Source organism: Pipistrellus kuhlii, unplaced genomic scaffold (genome assembly GCF_014108245.1).
Source record: "Pipistrellus kuhlii isolate mPipKuh1 unplaced genomic scaffold, mPipKuh1.p scaffold_m20_p_14, whole genome shotgun sequence".
NCBI lineage: Eukaryota > Metazoa > Chordata > Mammalia > Chiroptera > Vespertilionidae > Pipistrellus > Pipistrellus kuhlii.
In genome coordinates, this window is record NW_023425449.1 from 45,218,880 (window position 1) to 45,244,587 (window position 25,708).

Genomic DNA, 25,708 nt, shown 5'->3' on the forward strand with positions numbered 1-25,708 from the left:
CACCACTCACTCTGATTCCCTGTTCACCATCGGTAATTGGAGCCTGCGGGCTGGGGGAACGGACCAAGAAGTGGTCAGTACATTTCATAGTGACTGGTCAAGCAGCCGTTCTGGCTGTTCTGCTATGATGGCTGCTGGGCTTTTATTATATAGGATTATTTTGAGTGATTTTTATGGAGAGTTGTATGAAAAGTATAAGAAGCACGATCTCAGTTCTTCATGCTGCATTGAAATAGAAGACAGAGTAGAAGGAGGAACCATTTTCAAAGGAAGAGAGAAATGTAGGCAAGTCAAAGAAAATCCTCCTTGTCATCTCTAAACTTCTCATGTTTCTGAAAACTTAGTTATTTGTTGAGTGTGCTGTACAAACAGTGTATGAAATATATTCCCACTTGCTAGTATACCGTCTTATAACTGTATTGGGAAGTGGCAGATGTACTGAGTCTGATACCAGTGTTATATTTAGAATTCTTATACAAGAACTAAAATTTCCCAAATCAGTGCTAACTTTTCTCAACTGAACTGTTTGTCAAGGATGGCCTTTGGGAAGATAGAATAGTCCACTAGTCAGTGTTGCCAATATCTTAGCAAGTTTTCACAGATGAGTCAACCAGCAGTCAGTGGCCTTCATACAGTCTTTGGACTTGAGTTCTGAAAGGCAAAAATTAAGTTTACTTTATTTTAAACTTATATTATCATTCATTCATAGCTCACGAGTCCACCCTCAATGGCAATAGGAAACCATGTTTCTTTCATCATTGTGCAATTATGCTATAACACAATGATGAAAGAAACAAGGTCACTGTACCATCTTTATACAATATAACCTGAAGTAAAAGGAGGCCACTGATAATAAGCTGTTTTGTTTCTTTGTCAATAATTTATGATGTTTTGGTAAAAAGATGAGCTTCGGAGACTGAGTCCAAGGAGGTGCACTATTGAAAAGGCACCTCTGGCCCACAGTGTGGCTCCACAAACGTGGCCTTGGCTCCACCACTCTCTACCACCTTGCATTTTACAAGTGCCTTCTTATAACCTGTGCCTCTGGGATCTCACAGCCTATTTATTTGTGCTGTGAGAAAAGCTGTCATTTCCACTTTGCAGATAAGCAACTTGAGAAACAAAAGTAAAAGTATTGGCCATGAGTAAGGATCCTTCTGGAAAGTAAATTAAAAGGTGTCTGAACTAGACCTGCTATACTCATCCTGTGGACTCAGCCTTGACTCCTTGTAAGCAGACCACAGTGAGGCAAAAGGAAGTCAGGAGGACCCCGTGGACGTTTATTTTTTTTAAAGACAAGTTCTTTGCCATATAGGAAAGTTATATTCAAATGTGGAAAGAAATTTAGTAAGCAAAATTCATAAATGTGGCAACATCAAATAAGGTAAGAGCTATGAAGAAAGTGAAAAAAACTGGCCGGCACAGTGCAGTGGTTGAACATAGACCCATGAACCAAGAGGTCACAGTTCATTTCCTGGTCAGGGCATATCCCCAGGTTTTGGGCTCAATCCCCAGTGTGGGGTGTGTAGGAGGCAGCCAATCAATAATTCTCTCTCACCATTGATGTTTCTCTCTCTCCTCCTCTCTAAAATAAATAAAAATAAATTTTTTAAAAGAAAATGTAAAGTAAGTTTATAAATTTCCTAAAACCGTGGAGGGCTCCAGAGTATGTCTGACCAATCTACCTGGCCCCAGCAACAAGCTAACCTACCAGTTGGAGCATCTGTTCCCTGGTGGTCAGTGCACGTCATAATGTGTGGTCGATTGAGTGGCCTTAGCCTATCAGCATATTATGCTTTGATTGAATAGCTGACCAACACTCAGCATATTAGGCTTTATAATATAGGAAACGAGAGGACAGGCCGTTCCTATGGCTTTGTGTCTCACTCATGAATAAACAGTTCTTCCTTTGCTCCTGAGAGATTTCCACAGTAAAATATTTACATTGAATCTCAGCCACTAATGAGACCTCTGAGGTTGATACATAAGAATTGCTCCTATGGCAGAGAACACTGTGCTGAACTTTCCACATAGAAATATTATTTTTTGAGAAAAATATTTTTATTGATTTCAGAGAGGAAAGGAGAGGGGGAGAGAAAGAGAAACATCAATGATGAGAGAGAATCATGGATCAGCCGCCTTCTGCAAGCCCTATACTGGAGACTGAGCCCACAACCTGAATATGTGCTCTGACCAGGAATTGAACTATGACTTCCTGGTTCATAGGTCGATACTCAACCATTGAGTCACACCACACATAGAAATGTTATTAAGATAAGCTGTTATTTAGATAAATGTTATTTTCAAAAATTGGGATTGTTTTAAAACTTCGGGAGACGTGGGACAAATTGTTAAAAATCGGACTGTCCCATCAAAAGTGGAACGTCTGATCAGCTTTTTAAAAATCACAGTGACAAGCACAATGATGTCTCTATCCCCTCACTTCCCCTGAAACTCCAAACCGTGCAGCACCAGATTCTCTGGTTTACTTCCCAGGCTGACACTACAGAACATCCCTGTTTCTAGCAGCAGGAGCGGGAGTTTTCAGATTAAGTCCATGAGAAACTTGGTGATACGTTTTTGAATTTAGTGCCATGTGTATAATGAACTCCCTACCCATTAAATGGTGGCCCGTGATAGTTTAAAAGCCCTGATGCCTCCTTGAACATATCACATCGCAGCTGTGGCGTCAGAGTACCCAGATTGGTGCTGGTGCATTTTCCACAGGATCTGTGCTGCAACTTCTTGGGGAAAAGTTGGGTCGAGGTTTCCTGGTTTCATAGATGTACAGTGTTTGGCGAGTGTGGGTTTACAGTTGTGAGTGTGTGAAGCACAGAGTGCATGCTTGTATTATCTTCTATTAATGACTGTATTACTTTCCATAGGCACAACTGTAAGCCTACTTTGCCTCGTCTTGTATGTATGTGTGAATATATATGTATTAGAAGAGGAGTCCTGTATTCCCTCTTACATACAGAAAAAAAGTCGTTGTGGAGGCGGTAATCTTTGTTATGATCCCATGAGATAAAAAAGGAGAGTAGACTTAGGACATTTTTCACTTCACTCTATTTCCAGCTATAAACCTCCGGGGCGCTGAGAACCTGTGTTTCACACTCTGATGTCTCTGGGGACGAGGTGCGTTATCGCCAGATGGGGGAAGTGTAGGTGAGAAGTGTGCACCCACAGGGACTGTCGCTAGCGCTGAGGGGGTACAGCTAACATGCCATCGGAGGGTTTTGTAGGTCCCAGTCCTCAGCACTCAGACCCTGGCATTCCCACACAAATGTGGGGTGACCTGCCTTAGGGATGCAGAGCTTCCTCAGAGATGTGGGTTGGAGCACATACGGTGTCATGTAATTCTCACGGTTAGGAAGTGACCGACACCCAGCAGCTAGCACATGTTCTAATGAGACAAGGACAGGTGTGGGTCACCTGTGTTAATGGAGCAGTACTTTCAGGCCAGTTATCCAATTAAGGAAAGATTGCAGGGCAAGGTATTAGCAAAATCAATTGAAATAGGATATTATTCTATAATACACATTGTAATTTTGATTTAAAAGCTAAAGAAAGGGGTAGAACAGCAAAGTAAATAAATGGAAATGGTCAACAAAGCAGGCTTTAGAGTACCACCATGTTATGATAAAATGTGGCTGAGGAAGAGGCTAGGTGAGAAGCAGTCTCAGTGCCCAGGGGCGGAGAGCCTCACCTCCCCCGAACCAGGTGTGGAGATATCTTATTTAGTCAGACTGTTGTGTTCCGGCTTTCCATTATGTAAAAGGTTAGCTATTTTGAGAAAGTCAAGCAGTAAGGCAGAAAATTGCTCCGTTTGAACGATTGTTTTTTAGCTTCTGGAGTCATCTGTGGTTCAACATTGGAGAAATGTATAATGTCAGGCTGCATAAAATTCATTTTTATTCTCTTGTAATGGTGACATTGGTGTTTTGTTAAGCCAGTGCCTTTCCAGCTAAATAATGAAATGTTTGGATTGTTAAATACAGCACTTAGAAATGCTTAAGGGCCGGTTATGCAGCTCTCAATCGTTTTCAGTTTACAGATGTTTTGCCACTTGAAGGAGAGTGGGGCAGGCGTGTGGAGAGATTTTCAATGCAGAGCACTCGCAGACCATCAGCAGCATTTAACCTTGTCACAGGCAGGCTGGGCAGCCAGAGAGAGCTTTCACCAAACAGCCTGGGATTCATTAGACGAACGAGGGCAGGGGAGAAAGCCATCTTAGCCCCTCAAGTGCCTGTAATGGCGAAAGGGGGTGAGGGCCATGCTCTGTCTTCTAACCGGCACTTTCCCCATTATCTTAGCATAGCTACTTTGAATTATGTTAATTGCAGGGAGAGATATAATACTTCAGAAACCTAAAATTAGTGTCATGTCTGATGTGAGGAGCATATTGAACACCAGGCCTGCCTGGGTGTCTGTTTCCACTGAAATAGTCAAGGAGAGGAGAGCTAAACAGAGGTTGGGGAAGGAGCCGGGGGACGAGAGCAATGTGACTGTGAATGATGCTGGAAGCCACGTTGATTAGTCCCCAAACATGGTTCTGCCTTAGCAAGGAATTTTGACTAAGCCTGACATACGTATAATAAACACTGCAATGCATTTCAGTGCTACACATGAAAAATAATTTACAAGAGCTCAAAGGTTTAAAACACCATTGAGTATACCTATTTACATGTTATCTATTTCAGAGACTGCAAAACATGTCTTGTGATTTGAGAGCTAGAGGGCTAAGGTGTAAGAGTAACCTAAGGACAAGCATACTAGTGGGAGACAGATAATAAATAAACAAAAATAAACCACCTGGTGTGCGGCACTGATATGATGTTGTGAGAGGTGGAAGGGGTCGGGAGCCTGGGAGAGGGAAGCTATCACTTTAAGTAAGTGAATGGGAAGAGGACATTTGATAGAGGCCTACAGAGGAGGAGTAATACGGCTCTTTGGGGAAGAGGATCCTTATCTCTATGACTACCAAGTGCAAAGGCCCTGAAGTGAGAGCATGTCAAACACGTTAGCAGAACAGCGAGGAGGTTGGCATGCTTGATAGGAATAAGTATAGAGCGACATTGGTAGGATGTGGGGTCAGACAGAATCATCGGGGCAGTTGTGGGCAGTGTCGAGTGAGAAAGGAAGTTATTGGAGGGTTTGGGATTGAAGGGTAAGGCAGTTTGAGTCCTATCTAGAAGGACACCTGTGTGTGCTGTGTGGATGGAAGCAGGAGGCTGCTGCTGTCTGAGAATGAGCGGTGGGGGTAGTGGAGGCCCCAGCAGTAGCAGTGGGGTGGTGACTAGTGACCAGGTTCACATCTGCATTGGCAATGTAACTGGCAACAGGGCTAATGACTGAATTGATGGTACAGGACAGGGAAGTCAAGCATGACTACAAGAGTGCAGGTGCCTTCAGATGGCACAGCTGTGTCTTCTTCTCTGGTCACATCTTGTTACAGGCAAGCAGAGACAGAGAGGGGTGAGAGTTAGTGCTAACCAACCTTGACCTGTTGCCACGTTGAGTGAATGAGGCTGAAGAGAGGGTAAATAACTGATTAGATATGCCAAAAAGTATCATAATGATGGACCAAACTGTGTCATCTGGATAATAAAAAAGGGGAGAAGTGATGGGGTGGGAGTTAGTTCTGGAGAGAGTGACAGCCATGTACTGAGACCCTACAGGAAGGAGGGGAATTAATCAAGTGATTGATAGATAAACCAATTGAAGAGAAGTCTTGGGTGGTGTCTGATTACATAAAAAAGAGGGTTGTTTTGTTTTGTTTTGTTTTGGAATTGAAGGAAATGGACTGGAAGCAGCAAGAGGAAAAAAACCTATTGGCCATGGCAGAGAAAACTCCACCTTCATAGGGTTATAAGAGAAGCATTATTCTCCGGGCCTAATAGGACTTAATTAGTGTGAAAGGGTGGTGGAAATATTTAGAGAAGAGGGTGTGGATAAAGAATTTTGTTGATAATTGAACATGAATTCTAGAAGATTCAGTGGTTTCCACATTGGGATGCAGTAGCTGGTGGGGTTGGGCAGGGGAATGCCCAGAGCTCTAAAGGATTTTGCTGGGGTTAGGGCATGCCATTGGCCCTTGGGCTTCTTGGGATGATGGAGATGCAGGTAATTCTCACTCCATCCACTCAATCGGTGGCAGAGGCGGGTCAGAACGGGGACTGGCTCCCTTAGTAGTCCTGCAGGTTCAATCTCAAGAGGACAGGACAGGACAGGACAGGCACCAATGGACCAGCACTGCCGGCATGATCTTGTCAGCCCTGCCAGCCTTCTAGAACTAGGCCTTGGGCATTGCAGCCACTTCCCCTTCCTAGATGTTCTACAAGGAAGAAAGGATAACACCAGCAGCTCCAGAGGCCACCAGCAGTGACTAACTGCTCTCCCCATGCTTCCTCCAGGTCATATGAAGGAATGTAGTAAAAAAAACACACACAAAAACCACATAAAAACCAATGACCCTGAGACCAGGCACACCATGTCCACTTACATAGTGCTAGGCACTTGAATATGAGCAGACAGAAGGAAACAGGATCTTCAAGGCCTGTCCATACCCCAAAGCAGGTTTGCATTTAAAACCAAGTGGTTTGATGTCAGAATTACAAACAAGTGTACTCCCACCCCCTTCACTTGCCAAGACACCTAGGGTCCTCTTATAGCTGGGCTGAGCTCTGCTAAATACTCGCCCCTCTCCACCCCCCACTCCCACCCAATGCATGGTGACAACTTGCAACTCCGTGCCAAGCCTGAGCAAGACCCGTGGCCAGACTCCTGCAAACCACCCGTGAAAGCATTGGTCCCGCCCCAGTGCCCAGCCCCAGGCTCCAGGCAAACGGACTCACCTCTTGGCCGACCAGCCTGGGGTCTGGGTGGCATGGGCTCTGGATGGATACACCCCAATGGTAGTGCCTTATACACCATTCCCTCCTCTGATCCCTCCTCCATGGCAGTGCGCACCGGCTCCCCGCAGGTGGCTCTCCCTGCAGCCTGCAGCATGATTTGGAGTGGCAGCTCCAAGGCAACAAACAACTGCATGGGGAGGAGTACTCTCGCCAGAAGCTCACCCACTCATTAAGCGATGGCTGTGTCCAATGGCAGTGCCCTGCACTAGGCAATGGTTTGGTCCAGCACAGGTGCCCCCTGAATGGCAGCTTGGATGATGGTGGGGGCCGAGGCCACGACCAGTAGGTGGAGGGTCTGGTTTGGCCCTGCCACCAAGCTGTTGCAGAGGAGCCCAGTGCTGCCCAGTGGCCTGGACACCAGGCCTGACTGCCACTCTGGTTTGGCCCAAACATCTGAAGTTCGCATCAGGTGCCAACTTAAGAAATTGGAGTGTTCAGGTAAAATCAGGATTCCCCACTTCTCTTTCCAAGGTGGCCTATTGGGCTACCAACTAAGGGTGATTGGTGTCACGTCAACCCTAAGAGGAGCCCCCAGCTTGGGGGGTGTGGTGAGGAGGAAGCTATCCATGCAGACAGCTCAGTTGTGTAAACTCCCATTGACTGTGGCACAGCCAAACAGTGTGGCCACTCAACTGTGACACAGCACTGCCACGAAACAGTGTGGCTGATAAATGAGGCTCCTCTCTAGCTTTTGGGGTTCTCTACCTGCTCCAACCCTGTGCACTCCATTCTGTCCTGAGCTGCCCAGTGCACCCCATTCTGCTCCAGTGAGACAGCTTCAGTGTTTCAGCTCAAGCAGAAAGACCATGTCCAAGTGGAAAGGGAAAGTGTAGCCCTGTGGATAGAGCCCCCAACTGAGGACTGAAGGACCTGGAGTTCAATTCATGATCAGGGTACATGCCTGGATTGTGGGCTTGATCCCCAGTGTGAGACATGCAGGAGGCAACCAATCAATGATTCTCTCTCATCACTGAGAGAATGTTTCTATTGCCTCCCCTCTCTGAAATTAATCTATACTAATAAAAAGGTAATATGCTAATTAGACCAAACATCTCCCGGACAACCTTCCAGTCATCCTTTCAGACAAATCAGTGGTGGCAGGGCTGAGGCAGATCTGGTTAGGGGCTATTAGGCTGGCAGGAGAGAGAAGTTAGGGAGATCAGGTCAGCAGGCAGGTGAGTGGTTAGGGGCCAGTGGTCCCTGAGGGGTCCTGGATTGGAGAGGGTGCAGATCAGGCTGAGGGGACCCCGTCCATACATGAGTTTACTGGGCCTCTAGTTCTATCTAATAAAGAGGGAATATGTAAATTGACTATTACAGAGTCACAAAGATGGCAGTGCCCATAGCCACAAGATGGTAGTGCCCCATTCCCTCAGCCCTGTTGGAGTCCCACAGTTCTTTCAGCCCCGCTGGGGGTGTGGCAGTCGCATGGTGCAGCTGGACTTGCCCTCAGCCCCCCTGCTGTCCAGGGCAGCCCCAAGGTGCAGGCAAGCTTTCCATCTGCCCAAGACCACCTCCTGAGCCTCAGGTAACCAGGGCCAGTGAGGCTTGCACTGCTGGCAGTGGCAGCAGCAGAAATGTGATAGGGGCATCACCTTCCCCTGATCACCAGGTCGCCTCCCACCTGAGGGCTCCTGGACTGTGAGAGGGGGCAAGCTGGGCTGAAGGGCCCCCTTTAGTGCATGAATTTTGCACTGGGCCTCTAGACCTATATAATAAAAGCCCAATATGTTAAGTGTCCAGTCATCCATTTGGCCATTCACTACCTTCGCTAAGCCCACAAGCCATGCTCACCAGCTAATCAGGGTGAGTATGCAAATTAGCCCAATAAAGTTGATGGTTAATTTGCATATCCAGGCTAGAGCAAAGACTGAAGACAGTGTAGAAATAGCCAAGAGCTGCAGAAGGGAGTGAAGCTGCAGAGAAGCAAGCAAGGGGGCAGGGGAGAAGGGAGGGAAGCAGGCGGGGCAGTGACCACATCAGGAAGCCCTATTGCAGGAATCTTCCTGCAATGGGCTTCTAGTCAAAGTATAATATGCTAATGATATACTAAGGCTGCTCAACTGCTTGCTATGATGTGCACTGACCACCAGGGGGCAGACACTCTGACTGATAAGATAGCTTGCTGCTGGGGTCTGGCCAATCGGGACTGAGACACCCTGATGGGCCAGCTACACTCTAGAGCCCTCCCACTAGCCCTCCCCAGCTGGCCAACCTCCTATGTCCCTCCCTGTCCCTAATCATGCACTGGTGAGGTCCCTCGGCCTGGTCTATGCTCTCTCACAATCTGGGACCCCTCGGAGGATGTCAGATAGCCAGTTTCGGCCCGAAGGTGGAACAACCAGTCACTATGACGCACACTTGACCCCCCAGGGGGCAGGTGATCAATGGTGGTCAGTGTGCTCCCACAGGGGGAGCGCAGCTCAGCCAGAAGCCAGGCTCACATATGGTAAGCACAGCCTCGGCGGCACTAAGGATGTCTGACTGCCAGCTTAGGCCCTCTCCACATTGGGAGTGGGCCTAAGCTGTCAGCTGGACATCCTCCAAGGGCTCCCATACTGCGAGATGGCCTAGGCCATGCTGAGGGACCTCTCACCTGGGTGCATGAATTTTGTGCACTGGACATTTAGAATGACATAAAAGGAAAAGAGATTAATTTAAGGGATATCTGCAGGACACCGAGTTTAATTATAGCAGTGTTTTTCTAATATTTCTGCACATTAGAAATATCAGGGAGCTTCAAAAACTTCCAACAGCCAGCCCACACCCAGGCATCATTATTTTTTAACTTTCTCAGTGGACTCCAATGTGTCACCAAGTCTGAGGACCATCATGCTTTGGTGTCTCCTGATCCTAGGATACTTAATCCACTGGATGCATCTGTCATGTCATCAGTGCTGGTGTTCTCTACTTCACATGTTATCTGTTCACACTGTGACAGGGCCTCATTTCTCAACAGCTTGGTTTGCCATATAAGTATTTGCAAGAAGTCAGTCATCAATTACATAGAATCCTGCCTCTGTGGAGACATGTAATGTCACATTGTGCTCCATGTGCATTCCATTTGCATATTATTGTCCTATTGCTTTTTATTGCTGTAGTTGAAACCACAATCAGCCAACAAAGAAAGATGCTGGCCCCAAGAATGAGAACAGAGATAAGATATTTTCATTGTACAGTTTCTTCCCTTTTCTGCCTAGAAACTTGTGTTTGTAAAAGGGAAATGTTTTTCTCTGATATATTTTATTTGCTTCACAATTCTTATATTTTGTTTAAGCATTTAGTATTTTTAGACTTTTTGCTACCGCAAACCATACATTAATCAGTATAATGACGCATGCCTTTTTATACTTTCAAAGCAAAAATTGCCAGGTCCCAGTTAAACAGGCAGATGTTATTTAAGCTATCACAGTGGTGCAGAGACCAGAACTGAATTCAGATATAACAAAGGGCAGGGGCACTTTAACAGCTGAGGAGCGGGGAGGACCCTTGGCCACCTGTGTTTGCTAATTGGCTTTACTCAAAGGAAAAGTAAACTTCCTCTTATCCTTTGACTGGAGGTAGTTTTGTAATGAGGAACCAGGCACCTGCAGAGTCATGCTCTCACCTCCCATCCCCACCCCAGAGACTGGAAGAAGGGCGTGGCTCCCTGGATGGTTACAGGTAGGAGAGATGCTCAGGGTCCTGAGAAAGATCTTCCTGGCTGTGAAACTGGCTGAGTTTCTTTAAAAAGATGCGCATCTCACAGCTCTCGCAGAGAGCATTCACAATGGGGGGTTCTCTACAAGGACAGGCTAGAGCCCTCCCACTAGCCCTCCCCAGCCGGCCAACATCCTATGTCCCTCCCTGTCCCTAATCATGCACTGGTGAGGTCCCTCGGCCCACAATCCAATGAGGGCTAGTGTCCCGAAGCTGCAGAAGGTAGAGCTAGATCAATGCACCCCTCAGATTTCCAGGGGAAGTCGGGATTCCCTGGGCTAGTGCAGGGATGCTTCTAAAACATTTGTTTCACATGAGGAAATTGCCATCAGATTTTTTTAAACTTATACTCTCTACTAAGTGTGAATTTAAGTTCCTATCTGTGTGCCAATGTGGTTTGTTAAAGGAGACAGTTTCTAGCTTTTCTTTTTTATTTGGACCAAATATAAGCGAAAATGGAATATCACACTTTCAATTAACAATGCAATGGACATGTATTAAATGTATTTATTGTTCATTTGCAATTCCCCTATTGGAAATTAGAATTTAATTAAATTGTTTTTACTTTTTAAAAAAATATATTTTTATTTCTTTCAAAGAGGAAGGGAAAAGGAGAGAAAAATAGAAACATCAATGATGAGAGAGACTCATTGATTGGCTGCTTCTTGCACATCCCCTACTAGGGACTGAGCCCACAACCTGGGCATGTGCCATGACCAGGAAATGAACCGTGACCTCCTGGTTCATGGGTCTATCTATGCTCAACCACTGAGTCATGCTGGCCAGGCATAAATTTTTGTTTTATAGTATTTATATTAATTTTACAAGAAAACTGCCATGTTATCCTGCTTAATGGTTATCAGTGGGAGAAAAATCAGGACAGTGTACCAAAGAGCTAACTAGATGTGTAAGTGTTTGGCTTTTTCTGACAAATTCCCAACTTCAGTTCACTCTGAATTCCTTTGTCATGAGTCGAAGCATCTGTAGCGAGAGAAAGTCTAGTTGGAAGCTACTTCCTTCATGCTCACTTCAAAGGGGAATCGGTATGTCTTGGATTCAGTCAAACATTAGACACTGAAAATTCTGTTGCACATAAGACTGCTCCTCTTGTTCATATTTTACTTTTTAACTTATTTTTTTACCTTTTTCAAAAATAGATACTTAGAAAATGTCACTGGCACTTAAGAATGGTTAAAGATAATAAGTGGACAATTGAGTATTATTGTAACAATTCCGAAGGAGATAAGAGTAGATTTGATTAGATAACTGGGTATTGAACCAAAGCATGAAAAATAGAGGTAGAAGACAGTGTCTTGTCTAAGTGGCAGGGTCTGACTGACGCTCACATGTTCGGGAGTGCTTGCTTTTCCTAGCTTCCACTTCATGTGAGGGTATCGGTCTTTCGAGTGGCTTGAAGGTCCCATGTTCTCCCAGCCATAATTTAGCATCTGTTTCCAACAGAGGTAGTGACTATTCAAGGCATGGAAATTCCCCCGATGACAAACTCAGATTGCAGAGCTCAAGCCAGGAGATTCTAAAGCTGCCGGGGGTCCGTGAACAGCCTTCCAGTCCCGCACATCCCAGGAGACGCTTCGCTGGGCCCAGAGAGCGCCCAGACAGTAACTGCTCACCCGAGCCTTCCTGGGAAAAGGCTCCAGGCTCCTATGTTAATTATCCCCTCGGTCTGGTCTCCTGAGCCACATGCACAATTGTGGCATGTTAGTCACACAAAGTGTCCCTTTCCCACATCCCCCTGGGCAGCAGACCCTCCTCTCTCATTTACTTGATGGGAGGTAACCACTCAATAAACATGGAGGGAAGTTAAAAGTGCTGCAAGCTCGCCTGGTTCTTCCCGAATCTGAAGTAATTTGTAGTTCCTCTTGCATTAAAAACAGATCAATCCGTCAACCGTGTAACGAGGCTGCGGTCGGGGAGCTGCACGTAGCTGCAGGACTGAGGACCCAGTGTCTCCCGCTGGTCCTTACTGGGTTTGCTGTGTGAGAACCTTAGAGCGGTTGGCTCGGTGGCCTTTCTGGAGCAGGGGGCAGTGAGGTGAGGTGGGGGAGTGTAAATGCGCAGCTTCTGGTGGTCTCTGGGCGAGGAGGAAGTCAGAAGACTGATGGGAGCGCTGTGGACTCTGGTTGAGAGGGTGCAGTTGTTTCTTTCTTTCCACGTCCGAGACCATGAAAACACATGCCAGCTGAGACTGCACAACCAACTCTCCTACTCTCCATTGTAAATGTATAAGGAAATTAGAAAATGGCAAAACTGTATTTATTTAGGGTAGTGTAATTAAAGATATGAGAGGTTGAGAAAGTGTCATTTCTTCCCCATAACTCCCTGGTTGTGGTGTGGAGGGTGCTTTCCTTCTATGTCTCTGGAGTAGCTCACACACTGAGGAGCATCTCTGCTCTGCCTGGCCCATCATCACCTTTCTCTGGAGACCAGTCGGTCCCATAACCTTCCTCATAACACACCCCAGAGTGTCTGTATTACAGTAGAAGCTGGAGCCGGGGCTGCCCCACTGGCCAGTGGAAAGCCGCTCTGGGGTTCTTGTAGGAAGAGAAATGAGGTGAGCAGTTTGAATGTTTATAAAGATACTAGTAGCCCATCACATGATATTGCACTCAGGGGGCCACCTGCCACTTCTGAGGGAGCCTGTGGGAACAAAGCTGTGCTGCTTCCACAGGAGCCAGGAGGGACCAGTGCTGCTTATGCAGGAGGCGGGCCTTCCATCTCCTCTCCAGGCCTGCACTGGGCCACAGAGGCTGCAGGCCAGCCGCCCTGTCCCTGTCCTAGTTCACTCTGGTTCTGGGGGGCCAGCATGAGCAGGGCGCAGCAACGAAGCAAGCATTCTGCCAGGCCTCTCATACTGCTGGCTCTCAGAGGCTGCCCCTCCTACCCCCCTGAGGCCTAGGGGACTCCAGTGGGGCTGAGAGGACTGGGCACTGCCATCTTGTGTCTATGGGCGCCATCATCTTTGTGATGGAGTGACGGTTAATTTGCATATCACCCTTTTATTAGATAAGGTCTGTGGGGCATTTTAGAAGGTGCAAGGTGATGGGAAGTGGCAGTGGGGCCCCAAGGGGGGGTAATTAAGAAACAGATGGGGGAGATAGAAGAGAGGGAAGGAGAATCAGCTAATGGCAGTGTTGTCATCATTACTGTGCAAAGGAGAGTCAGGAGCTAGCGCTGTGACTAGAAGTCAGCCTGCCTGGAGGGTGCTTGAGGGGTGAGCACTGGGAACATGGGGCACAGACAGGAGGGCAGGGACATGAGGGACCTCAGAGGGAGCCCCACCCCCTGTCTTTGAGGCCCTTCACATTTGTGGGATGCTGGAGCGAGTGCTAACAAATGAGGGTCGAGAAGTCACATGGGCACTTGCAGGGCCTCAGAAATAAGTCAGGACACTTGGAGGTGGACATTCCTGTGTCCTGAGATCATGCAGGTGGGAATCCATTAAGCAGAGAAATGGAACATTGATACTACGTGATTTCATCTTTACCAGCATTCTGTTGAGGTCAGGGGACATTCAGGACACATGCTCACTTATAATAATAAGTTAAATCATTCTCCATACCCATCATCTCTTCCATGGAACTGCCACCTGAGTGACAGTTGATCCAATGATGTCTGACGTTTCCATCTCTGTAATAGCACAGAGTCAGGCATGTTTAACAAACAAAGTACATGTTAGCTTAATGAAAGGATAAATGAATTTTAGACACAATATATAGTTGTTAATCAGATTACACTAAGTTGAATAATAAAATGGGTAGTCTCTTACTTTCCTTGCTTAAAAATAAACTATGTGAGCCCTGGCCAGTATTGTTCAGTAGTCAGAGCTTTGCCAAGGTGCCTGGGTTTTGGTTTGCTTCCCACCCCTGTTTGGGGTGCAGGCTGGAGGCAACCAACCAATTACCCACCTCCCCATCTTTCTCTTCCAGTCTCCCCTCCCTCTCTTCCACTATCTCTAAAAAAGCAATGGGGAAAAAACATCCTCTGGTGAGAACTAACAAAAAATAAATAAACTGGGCAAGTTCCAATTTAGTAACAAAGAGCTGCCTTATAAACAGTTGAGAAGCATTGCCAGATAACATTCAATAGCCTCATGAGTGTGTTAATGAACTAAGATATAGCTTCCCCCGTAATTGTGGGCTCCGGTGCTGTTGTAGGTTGAAGATCATTCAAGCTTATCAGAGGTCCTATTGACTTATACTCGTTCTGTTTATTGATTACTTAATTAGTTTTCCAAGATAGCTAATCAGAAAGAGATGTAGGTATTTAGGAGTCTTTTATTAAACCTCGCTGAGAAATTTAAGAGAAAACTGAGTGATGTGACCCTGAAATAGAAGCTTAGCAATCTCAGAGCTCCTAAAAACTATGGGTAGAATGCAATAATCAATCAAAAGTAAAATAGTTACAATTTAGTATTTTCTTCTTCTTCAGAATAACAATGTATTTTTTTGTTGTTTTTTTTGTTTGTTTGTTTTGTTTTGTTTTGTTTTCCCATTGGATGGAGAAGGGTATCACATGTGTACATCTATGATTACTTTGGATATTTCAATTTTTATCCAAGTCATAAATTAATAGGCATAAATATACATTTCTATGGCCTGTATATATACAGTTGTGACACTTTCTCTTTTTTATTATAAATACATTGATAAAGTATAAAAGTCAGCATGTCTTGCTCTCACTGGTGTAACTCAGTTGTTTGGATGTCAATTTATGCACTGAAAGGTTGCTGGTTCAATAAGTAGAGGGCATGCAGGAGGCAGCTGACCAATGTTCCATTCTCACCTCAGTGTTTCTCTCTCTCCCTCTTCTTTCCCCTCTCTCTAAATAAGAGTCAGCATATTTTTTTCATGTTTTAAATTTATATTTTTTAACCTAAATCTATTTTTTTTGTTCAACGTTTTACTTACATAATGTGACATTAAGGAGATCCTTTACATAGTAATTCTTTATCATCTGTTACCATCTTTTATTTAATAAAGTCTATATATTTTTTTAAATTCTGAAGGAGCATGATTAGCATTGAAATTTTTATATGTATATTTTATTTTCAAAAGGCAAGTTCCTCACAACTTTTGTGAATGAGATCTTTGTTTCTCTGAAATCATGTCAAAGTCAGGAGGACTTTGAGATCTTTGTGAAATAAAAATTCTCAAGTATTTTATATTTTTTAAAAGGAGTGACTTCTGCTTTCTACTTCCCTCTCTGTTCTGAAAGGCATGGGGTTATATTACTTCTTTAGCACAATTGTGCATGCTATTGGATGGCTGCTGCTCTGGTTCTCTGGAAGTTAGTTTATTGCATAAATCAGCATAGGAGGACTGTGCTATCATCACCGCAGACTGTGATGGTGGGGGGTCAGTTAACCTGAGGTTCGCAGCAAGAACATTGAGATAACATTTACTCCAGGGAATCGAGGTGCTGGCTTGAGCTCATTAAGCAATTCCTGGTCTTGGACTTGTGAGTAAAATTATTTTCATACTAGAGGCCCAATGCACAAAATTCATGCCAGGGGTTCAGCCCTCACAGCCACAGCAGCTTGCCTCAGCCCTCACAGCACAGGCTTCATTCGGAGGTCACCCAGAAGGACATCCGGCTGTCTGGTCTAATTAGCATATTATGCATATTATTATAGATGACCTTGGAGAAACAGATGTTACAGAACTGACTTGTGACAATTATTTGCACCTAACATTGATGCATTAAAATGAAAAAAAAGACAAACAAAAAAACAGAACATAGCTTTGGCTTTTCTGTTTTGAGCTTAAAGCCTGGGAATTCTATGAAATATTGAGTTTTAAAAATGATACTCATTTATTCATTTTTTCATCCAAGCCTATTAACCAATATTTATTAAGCATATAATACCTGCTCATGTAAAAGTTGAATCAGAGAGCAAACTGCTTTCATTTAAAATTTTCCTCAGGGAGTACTAAGTTCTCATGGACCTCCAGCTCCTGCCAGCCCTGCCTTCCCAAGTTCATCTTGTCCCTCAGCTGATGTTCAGTCAGTAACCAGTGCTCATTTCCATAAAACAATGTGTTCAGGACTAGGGAGAATTGAGAGGTACATAGTTAACTTAGTGGAATATGGATGAGGCTATTAGAAAAAAAATTGCATAGATTTATGTGAAATAAATAAAAGGAACAGGAGTCACATGACAAACAAGCAAATGAAAAGAAAAAAAAATGTTTTCCAACTTCCTTGAATTGCATCAGTTGGCTATTGTTTATGTGGGAGCAGACATTGCATTCACCACATGTCAATGTCAGGTAGTTTATTTGAAAGTGTTTATGACATGTAACCTGGTTTCCACTCTTCCTCCTGAGTGGTCAGGAGCCCTCGGGCGCGTAATAAAATGTCATCAGGCAGGTCACCCATCCCAGGCAGTGACTAGGCTCCTTGCCGAGTTCAGCGCCAGGGTAATCTGAATTGGACACTGAGGGTGAAGGAACATGTCATGTGACAGGAAGGAAGCATCCCACCATCAGAAGGGAAAGAAAACAGAGGCGGGAGCCCCTCCTCCAGCATCTTAAGGTGGAGATTTTCAGATACTAGACCTTTCTCAGTGGCAAAAATCTCCGGGCCATGGCACAATGCGTCTTAGATACCTATGATTGTGCCCACTTTGGATTTCTCAAGCAAATAGTATGATTGTGATGAGTTTGGGGGACAGTAATAAATGGTCACAAAAGGAAGAGTATTGTTTCTGAAGCTGGTTTGGGGGAGGCCTGGTGACCGGTTCGGCTTGGAGCTTTCCGATGGTCCTCTAACAAGGGCCATGCATGCTTTGTGCTGGAGTGGAGACACTGTGGTGCCCTCTGGGGGCCGCGGAACCCAATTTGAGGCTCAGGAAGCAGGTTAGACCTCCATTCAGGGGAGGACATGAGCCACTGAAGCAGTGGGACTAACACGTGTCCCCTTGTCTCAGTTCAGAGCGACTCGGGAGGAAGGACCACATTCCCAGGGACAGCATCTCAGGTGGTGCTCAGCCCAGTGGGCCTGAGGATCCTGGGTCTGGGACCTGGAGGGAGGAGGCAGACTGGTCTAAGCTTCTGAGGCAGCACCTGGAGCCTGAGGCCACGGTGCCTGGGGCTCAGTCAGCACCACCCGCTGCCCTGCTGGTTCCCATTCAGTGCAGAGGAGGGACAGTGACCTTCGGAAAACCGGGGGCAGACACTCCCTCGGGAACACCCTGTGCCTTTCTTGGAGAGCCCACTGGTCTTTCTCCTTCCCTTTGACTCAGCGGATGGGTGCACTCACCCTGGTCTGCAGCGTGATAGACAGACCCATCCCAGGCCCCCTGCGCGGCAGCTGGAGAGAAGCCGGAGACTTGTCTCCTGGGTTCCCTGGCCTCGGTATCAGCATGCACCCTGTGAGCTCGGCTTCATCAGAGGAACTAAAGAGTGGCCCGAACGTCCCCCTTCCCTTCTCAGTTCTAATTTACGCTTTTCGCTCTCCCAAACACAGCTTTAAAAATATGCATGATCATACATTTTTAAATTAAATTCCTTCATTGGTTAAAGCAGGATTAATTAAAAATGACAGTCAGAACAAACATTCCTCTTTCTCATCCTGAAAAGTACTCAAGGCCAGAAGGAGACTGGGAAACAAAGTTCTAATTACCAGTAAGTCAGTGAAGGTGAGTTAGAGGCAGCCCAGCACAGAGGAACAGGTGAGTGAGCACAGCCACCCCCCACCCCCACAGGTCTCCGTACCCTCAGGGTCACCTGGGAAGCTGTGCGCCCCTTCTGAGAGGCAAGCCTGGATCTGCACCTCAGGTGGGCATTGGCTTGAGCCAGGCACTTCCTGAATCTAGTCTGTCTCCCACAAGCAGGATGAGAGCAATCAGGAGGCTGCACTAAGCCATATTGAAGGAAGAAACCTATTTCCACAGCAGAAATAAGGAATCTCTGGATCATGAAAATAAAATCAGTTTCCACCTCCATTAGCTGTTAAGAACTAAAGGCTAAGTGAAACTTAACCCAAAACTGTGGGGGAGAAAAAAATCTCACTTGGACTCTAACTCTGTTCTCTCCTAAACACAAACCACATGCACATAGATCAGCAAGAAAAAATGCAGAAACTAAAATATGAAACAACAAAAGGTCTATGCAAAGATTCTATAAGAAAAACATATTTATATAAGGAAATAAACATAAAAGGTAGAAAACAGGAAGAAAAAAAAAACACTACTAAAGAGAAACATGGCTGCATAGCATAGCAGGCAAAAATTGTGACCATCTTGCCAAAAATGTTAAAATGTATGCATCTCTGAGCAGTGACCACACACAGAGCAGCAAGAACTCCTGGAATATGTGGAAAGGTGAGACTCACTATTACTACGGGACAAGCCCGGGGCACCAAATTCGTGGATTTGGGGGGGGGGGGGGGGGCTAAGCCCACCCTACGCCCTCTCACAATTGGGAGCCTCGGGTAGGATCTCTAGGCCTGGCCAATGATCAGGGCCTAATGGGGCTTTCCTTCCCCCAGCTGCTGGCAGCTGGCTCTGCCCCTGCCACTGTCACTGCTTGCCATCTGTGTGGTGCTGCAGCCCCTCCTCTGCCAGCTGTTGCCTCTCTCTGCAGTCTAGAGGCATGGGGTGTGGTCCTTGGCTGGCCTGGGCCTCCCCCTCTGTGGGGCCATCACCAGCTGGCCACACACACCTGCTGCAGCTCTGACCCCTGGTAGCCTGGGTCTCCCCCTTTGGGGTGATTAATCACGAGGCAGAGGGAGGCAGCTGGCCAGAGCTCCATGATGCATCGCCATGCAGAGGGAAGCGGGGCCATGGTGAGGTGATGGCAGGACCACCCTACCAATCTCATTGCACCCGCCTTGGCTGGCCTGGTGTGTCATAGCGTGGTTGTCCAGATGGTGGTTCTGCTCTTTCGTCATTCAGTTGATTTGTATACTGTGCTTTTATTATTATAGATCTTAAGAATCAAAAATCTTTAGGAGTTTCTCTTCCACCAGGTTGTTCACGCCATTTGTTTGTTGGATGCTGGTAGGTTCTGGGTCTCTTTGTAAAGTGGTCCATAGGAGGTTTCAGACAGTGGGCATATGGTCCTCAGTGGTTTGCTGCCTTTGATACCCAGTCGTGCCCACCCCCCCTCCCTAGAATCCCACAGAAACACTGGCTGTTCAGAGTCTCATGTGGCAGGCACTGCAGTGGTAGCCACCTCTAGCCAAAAGCCATTGCAAGAAGCTTATAACTGTATTACTGCATGGATTTTAATAATGCATCCCAATTTGAGAGATGTGAAAACATGAAAAAAGGTGCATCTTAAAACTGACAGAATGTATTAAAGTGAACTGTTGAAATCAAGAAAAACATCTGTGATATAAATAAATAAAAGTGGGTTGTGTAACTATTAAAAGGAAACAAGTTATATTTGATCACAAATCAAAGCCCAGTGTTGAACTTTGAACAAGTACTTCCATAATAAGGTGATTCTCAAAGATTGAAATGAGCATGAAATGAAGACATGGGCAAAAATAGACAAAACAAATGTCAGTAACAGATATCAAGGCTTGTGACTGTTCTATCACCAAATGTTGAATTAATGCCAATACCTACTAATTGACATACAATTATAATGTCAAAGTATATAGTTTATATAGAGATGGAATAAAATAAAATAAAAAATCATAGTATTAGTAAAAAACTTTAATTTACCTGACAAATTAAACAAAAATAAAGAATATATAAATAGTATAATTACATAGATAGACACATGAAATTAATATTTCTATACTGCTGTAACCTAAAGAGATCAAATATACCTTTGTTTTAGTATCAGTGGAAAACTAATAGGGCTTGATAACATACGTGTTAAAGAAAATCAGTCTCAGCAGTCCAAGGAAAGCAGAAAGCATTCTCTAATAGCATGGGAAGGATGAAATCGATATTACAAAGTGAGACTTCTATCACTTTGATAGTAAAATATTAAAAGATGGCCTGTAAAAAATCCATTTAAAAAAGTAAGCCTAAAATAAAATATTGTAGGCATTCTAGCACCTTAATAAAATGGATATACTTACCATCTAAATTGTGGTAATTGATGTAGGAAACACAGAATCATTCAGAATCATTAACATGTATGTTAATATACAAGAAGGAAATAAATGAGATAATAATTTAAGCATCTAATATATGAAAAATGGAATGAAAAGCAGGAAACATTAAGCAGAAGAAATTGGGAAGTAATGTATTGAGAAAAGAAAAACATTAACGTTTCTTAAAAGAACTCTCAGAGCTAGTTTTTTGAAAGAAAAAAATTGGCTAAGCTAATAGAAGAATGTACTTTGGCCAAAAATGCATAAATAAATAAATAATATGAACCTAAATAAATAACAATATGATAATACATATGTTATTTATGTACACTTACATATTTACATATAAAACATGCTACTTATTTTACTTGTGTGTGTATGTGTGTGTATATATATATGTATATATATATATAATATTTTATAGGTACACAATTATCATCTCTGCAAATTATCAATTATTGAAAATATATTAAGAAAACACACAGAAAAGCTGTTATAAACAATAATCAACTGAGCAAACAAATAACTTTTTTATTAATAAGCAATTGCTTGCCCTGGCCCATTTGGCTCAGGGGATAGAGCGTCAGTCTGAGGATTAAAGGGTCCCAGGATCGATTCCGGTCAAGGGCATGTACCTTGGTTGAGGGCACATACCCAGAAGGGAGTGTGCAGGAGGCAGGTGATTGATGTTACTCTCATCGATGTTTCTAACTCTATCCCTCTCCCTTCCTCTCTGTAAAAGAAAATTAATAAAAATATATTTTAAAAATAAAATAAAAAATAAACAGTTGCTGAAGCATAGAAAGATAGAAAACACTCCTTTTTACTCTACTAGCAAAGCGCAACTATTGTAAATACATGTACAGAAATGTGAAGGACCTGTTTGAAGGTTACTCTGTGCACTTGGAAGATCAAGTTTCCACCTGGAAACTTGATCTTTTCTATCTGTAAATTCATCTCTGAAATTGACATGTACCCAGTAAAACTCCATGGGGATGGCTGTGGTAACTCGTGGCATTATTTGGGAGTAACAGAAACAATGAGTAACTGAAAGGAAAACCTGAGAGTGAAGGGTAATGAGGGATGCTAGCCTTCCTAGATCCTGAGATTGATTATGAAGCTTCAGTCATTAACGGAATGGAATACTGTACATACACATAGACTGATGTAACACCATCAAAAATCCAACAACCAAATAACAACCATTGCAAGAAAAATAAACAGAAATAGAGCAAATGCATACAAAAATTCAGTATAAAATAACAGTGACATTTCAGTCTAATGGATTATGCCATAAATGATGTTGGAACAATCCTATGTCTACCTGGAAAAAGTAAACTTGGAAGTATAGGCAATACTTTAAATCCTCAACATTCCAACATGAGCATTCATACACCAGGTGTATGAAAATTGTGCATGGGTCCCTAGGCTCGGCCGGCAATCAATGCCAATCTGTGGGCAACTGATGGGGTGATCAGGGACAAAAGGGCCCACTGGGGTCTGCAGGCTGGGGACAGCTCCTGCATTAAACATCTGCCACCTGGTGGTCACTGTGCATCATAACATCTGGTGGTTCCACCGGTCATTCTCTTGGACAGTCAATTGCATATTAGGTTTTTATTATATAGGATAGGTAGCTAGAGAAACATCATATGCTAAGTAACATTATATATATATTATTTAGTATACTGGAGGCCCAGTGCACAAAATTAATGCATGAATACAGTCTCTAGGCCTGGCCTGTGATCAGGGCCATCTTCCCTGGCTGCCAGAAGCTGGCCCCACCCTCCACTGCTATCCTTCCCTAGTTCCCCATTTGCCATTAAGTGATCAAAGCCTGCCAGCCAGGGAGTGGGACCAAGAGGTTGACCATCCCGCCTGCTCGCTGGCTCCAATCCCTTCTGCTGGTCGCCCTTTGTAGGCCTGGTGCCACCTGAGTTCACCACCACCCACTCCTGGTTTCCCATTTGCCCTCTGGCAATCAGAGCTGGCCAGCAGAGGGGAGGGATTGAGAGGTGGACTGGCAGGCCCAGAGTGATCAGGGCCTGCAGGCTGGGGGCAGCTCCTGCATTGAGTGTCTGTCCCCTGGTGTTCAGTGCATGTCATAGCGAATATTCAGTTGATTTACATATTACCCTTTTATTATATATGATGTTATATATATTTCTCTCTCTATCCTATATAATAAAAGAGAGACATACAAATTGATCGTACCTTTGCTATGCCCACAAGCCATGCCCTCCACCCAATCAGGGCGAGTATGCAAATTAACCCAACCAAGATGGCAATTAATTTCCATATCAAGGCCAGAGCAAAGACTGAAGACAGTGTAGAAAGAAGCCAAGTGCTGCAGAAGGGAGCAAAGCAAGGGAGCAAAGCTGTGGAGAAGCAAGCGAGCAAGAAAGAGTAGAAAGGAGGGAAGCAGGCGGGCAGCGACAGCAGCAGGAAGCCCTATTGCAGGAATCTTCCTGTAACTGGCCTTTAATATATATATATATATATATATATATATATATATATATATATATACATATATATATATATATATATATATATATATATATAAAAGAAAATGTAAGAAACCAGAAAATTTTAGAAAAATTATTATATGTGAAAACATGTTTATGCACTGAGTGGCTTATGATTTCTGAAGGCATAATAATCTGGCCACTCGGGGTGTGTGTGTGTGTTGTGTGTGTGTGTGTGTGTGTGTGTGTGTGTGTATGAGGCCAGGTGCATGAATTTGTGCATAGGTGGAGTCCCGCCAGCCAGGCCAAGGGGAGGGGACATGGGTGGTTGGCCAACCTGCCTGCTGGTTGATCTCCAGATCAAGGGGACAATTGCATATTAACCTTTTATTATATCAAATATACACTGAGTGGCCAGATAATTATGTGTTCAGAGATCATAATCATCTGGCTACTCAGTGTGTGTGTGTGTGTGTGTGTGTGTGTGTGTATAGCTGACTTGCATGTTTGATACCTATAAAGTTCTTGCTGGCACCAACCGCACTGGTGTATTGCAATCTGTCATTGTTGATCATGAATTTGGTTGACACTTCTATTATAAAGAAAGGGCGAAAGTGACATTGAAATATTTCTTCTAATTAATTCCCTTTCAGTGTGCACAAACCAGTGCACCGGGCCACTAGTCTATATATATAAAGAGCCAGGGTCATAACAACTGAATGGATGACCAATCCATCCCCCAGCCAGGCTCCATTGATCAGGGGACGGCTAACAGGGGAAGTGGGTTCCTCAGGCTCCAGTGAATCTGTGGCAGCAGCGACTGGTGAGCAGGTGGAAGGCAGACCACTTGGTCCCTCCCCCAGTCTGCAGGCTCCCATTGATCAGGGGATGGCTAACAGGGAAATGGAGTGAGTGGCATGGAGGGAACTGGTGAGCAGCTAAAAGGCAGGCCTCTTGGTCCCCTTCCTGGCCCTCAGACTCCAATCAATCAGTGGTGGAGGCAGGGCAGAACTGGGGACTGGCTTCCTTATTAGTCCTGCAGGTACAATTTCCAGAGGACAGGCCAGGCACCAATGGACCTGCCAGCATGATCCTGACAGCACTGCCAGCCTCCTGGAGCTTGGCCTCAGGCACTGCAGCCACTCCCCATCCTAGAGGCTCCACAAGGAAGATAGGATACCACCAGCAGCACCAGGACCACCAGCAGTGACTGACTGCTCTCCCTGGTGCTTCCTCCAGGTCACTCAAACCATCCCCCACCCGCCCTGCTCCAGATGAAGTGTGATCACTGCACACAGAGGGAATGTAGTAAAACAAAACAAACAAACAAACAAAAACCAAACAAATAAAAACGATGACCAATAGAATACTGCAGTCAATGTCTGGAGTCTGGCTCAGGAGTCGGAGAGAAGGGAGAATTCCTTAAGTTGGCCAATGCCAAGGTATTTCTGAGGGACTGTCTGGCAGTTGTGTGACTGCAGAAGAAGGAGTCCATGTTTCTCAACAGAACACCAAGGACTTCTTCCAATTCTGAACCTTAATAAGAAATGTGATACCTTACAGCACAAGGTGCTGGCAGTGTCTATGTGTACTCCGTCTCTGCCTTATTTTGCTGCTAAATTCAGCCTCAGTGTCTGATGCATCCAGAAGGCTCTAGGCTTGTGGCACACTGTTTTGGAAATGAAAACAGCTGCGGACTTCAGCATCCTGGAGAGTAAGAAGGAATCTGTGCGTTGGGGCTGCCAGCACCATGAGGAAGAGCCCTGGCTACCCATGCTGACCTCTGCCTGGCCTGGCTGGGTCTGATATGCAGATAGGTCACCCCATCACCCCCGCTCTGCATGGCCATGTCTCCCCAGCAGATCCAGGGCTCCCTGGTGAAGGATTACTTCACCAGAGGGCAGAACCTGTCCCCAGACAAGATCTTTCAGGTCATTGTGGACCTATTTTATGACAAGACACTGGAGGCCCTTCAAGAAAATGTTCCCACAGCTTTGCATTGTTCCTGGGGTGCTGACTGTGGTTACCTTCAGGTGGAGCAAAGTGACCTCACCTTGAAGGACGCCGCCATGGACATTGTTTGGAAATATGACTGAGGAGGAGGTGAGGCTCCATGAGGGTGCCAGCTCCGACGGTGCATCTTCAGGCACGTGGCCAAGGAGCTGATCGACAAGGATGTGAGGGCTCACCTCCTGCACCCCGAGGAACAAAGACTGCCAGGAGGTCACCCTCGAAAGGGACAGAGCGGTTCTGCTGTGCTGTGAGGCTGGTACGGCTTTCGGATCACCCAGAAGCGGTGCTGAAGCTGTAGAGGCCAGTTCCCCTGCCCCTCCCGGAGGTCCTGGCCTACACCGGGGGTGCCTAAGCAGCAGGTGTCAGCCCAGGCGAGGACAGGCGTGCAGACAGGGCGCTGCTGCAGCAGGTGGAAGGGATCTACACTGCCATCCGGTGTGGCCCCGGTGACGAGCGCCATGTGCAGGAGCTGTCCCAGGAATGGCTGGAGCCTCCTCGCAGAGCCCAGGGTAGCCTGTCAGGGCATCAGTTGTAAAGGTC

At 45.3% G+C, this 25,708-nt stretch overlaps 1 protein-coding gene and 1 pseudogene across 2 annotated transcripts in view; both read left to right on the forward strand.

The window, feature by feature from the left end:
• LOC118718591 overlaps positions 1-25,708 on the forward strand; it is an 87,588-nt pseudogene that overhangs the window by 61,264 nt on the left and 616 nt on the right.
• The window catches only part of RALYL (RALY RNA binding protein like), a 519,639-nt gene that overhangs the window by 60,985 nt on the left and 432,946 nt on the right, over positions 1-25,708 (forward strand). The gene's annotated exons all lie outside the window — the stretch shown is intronic.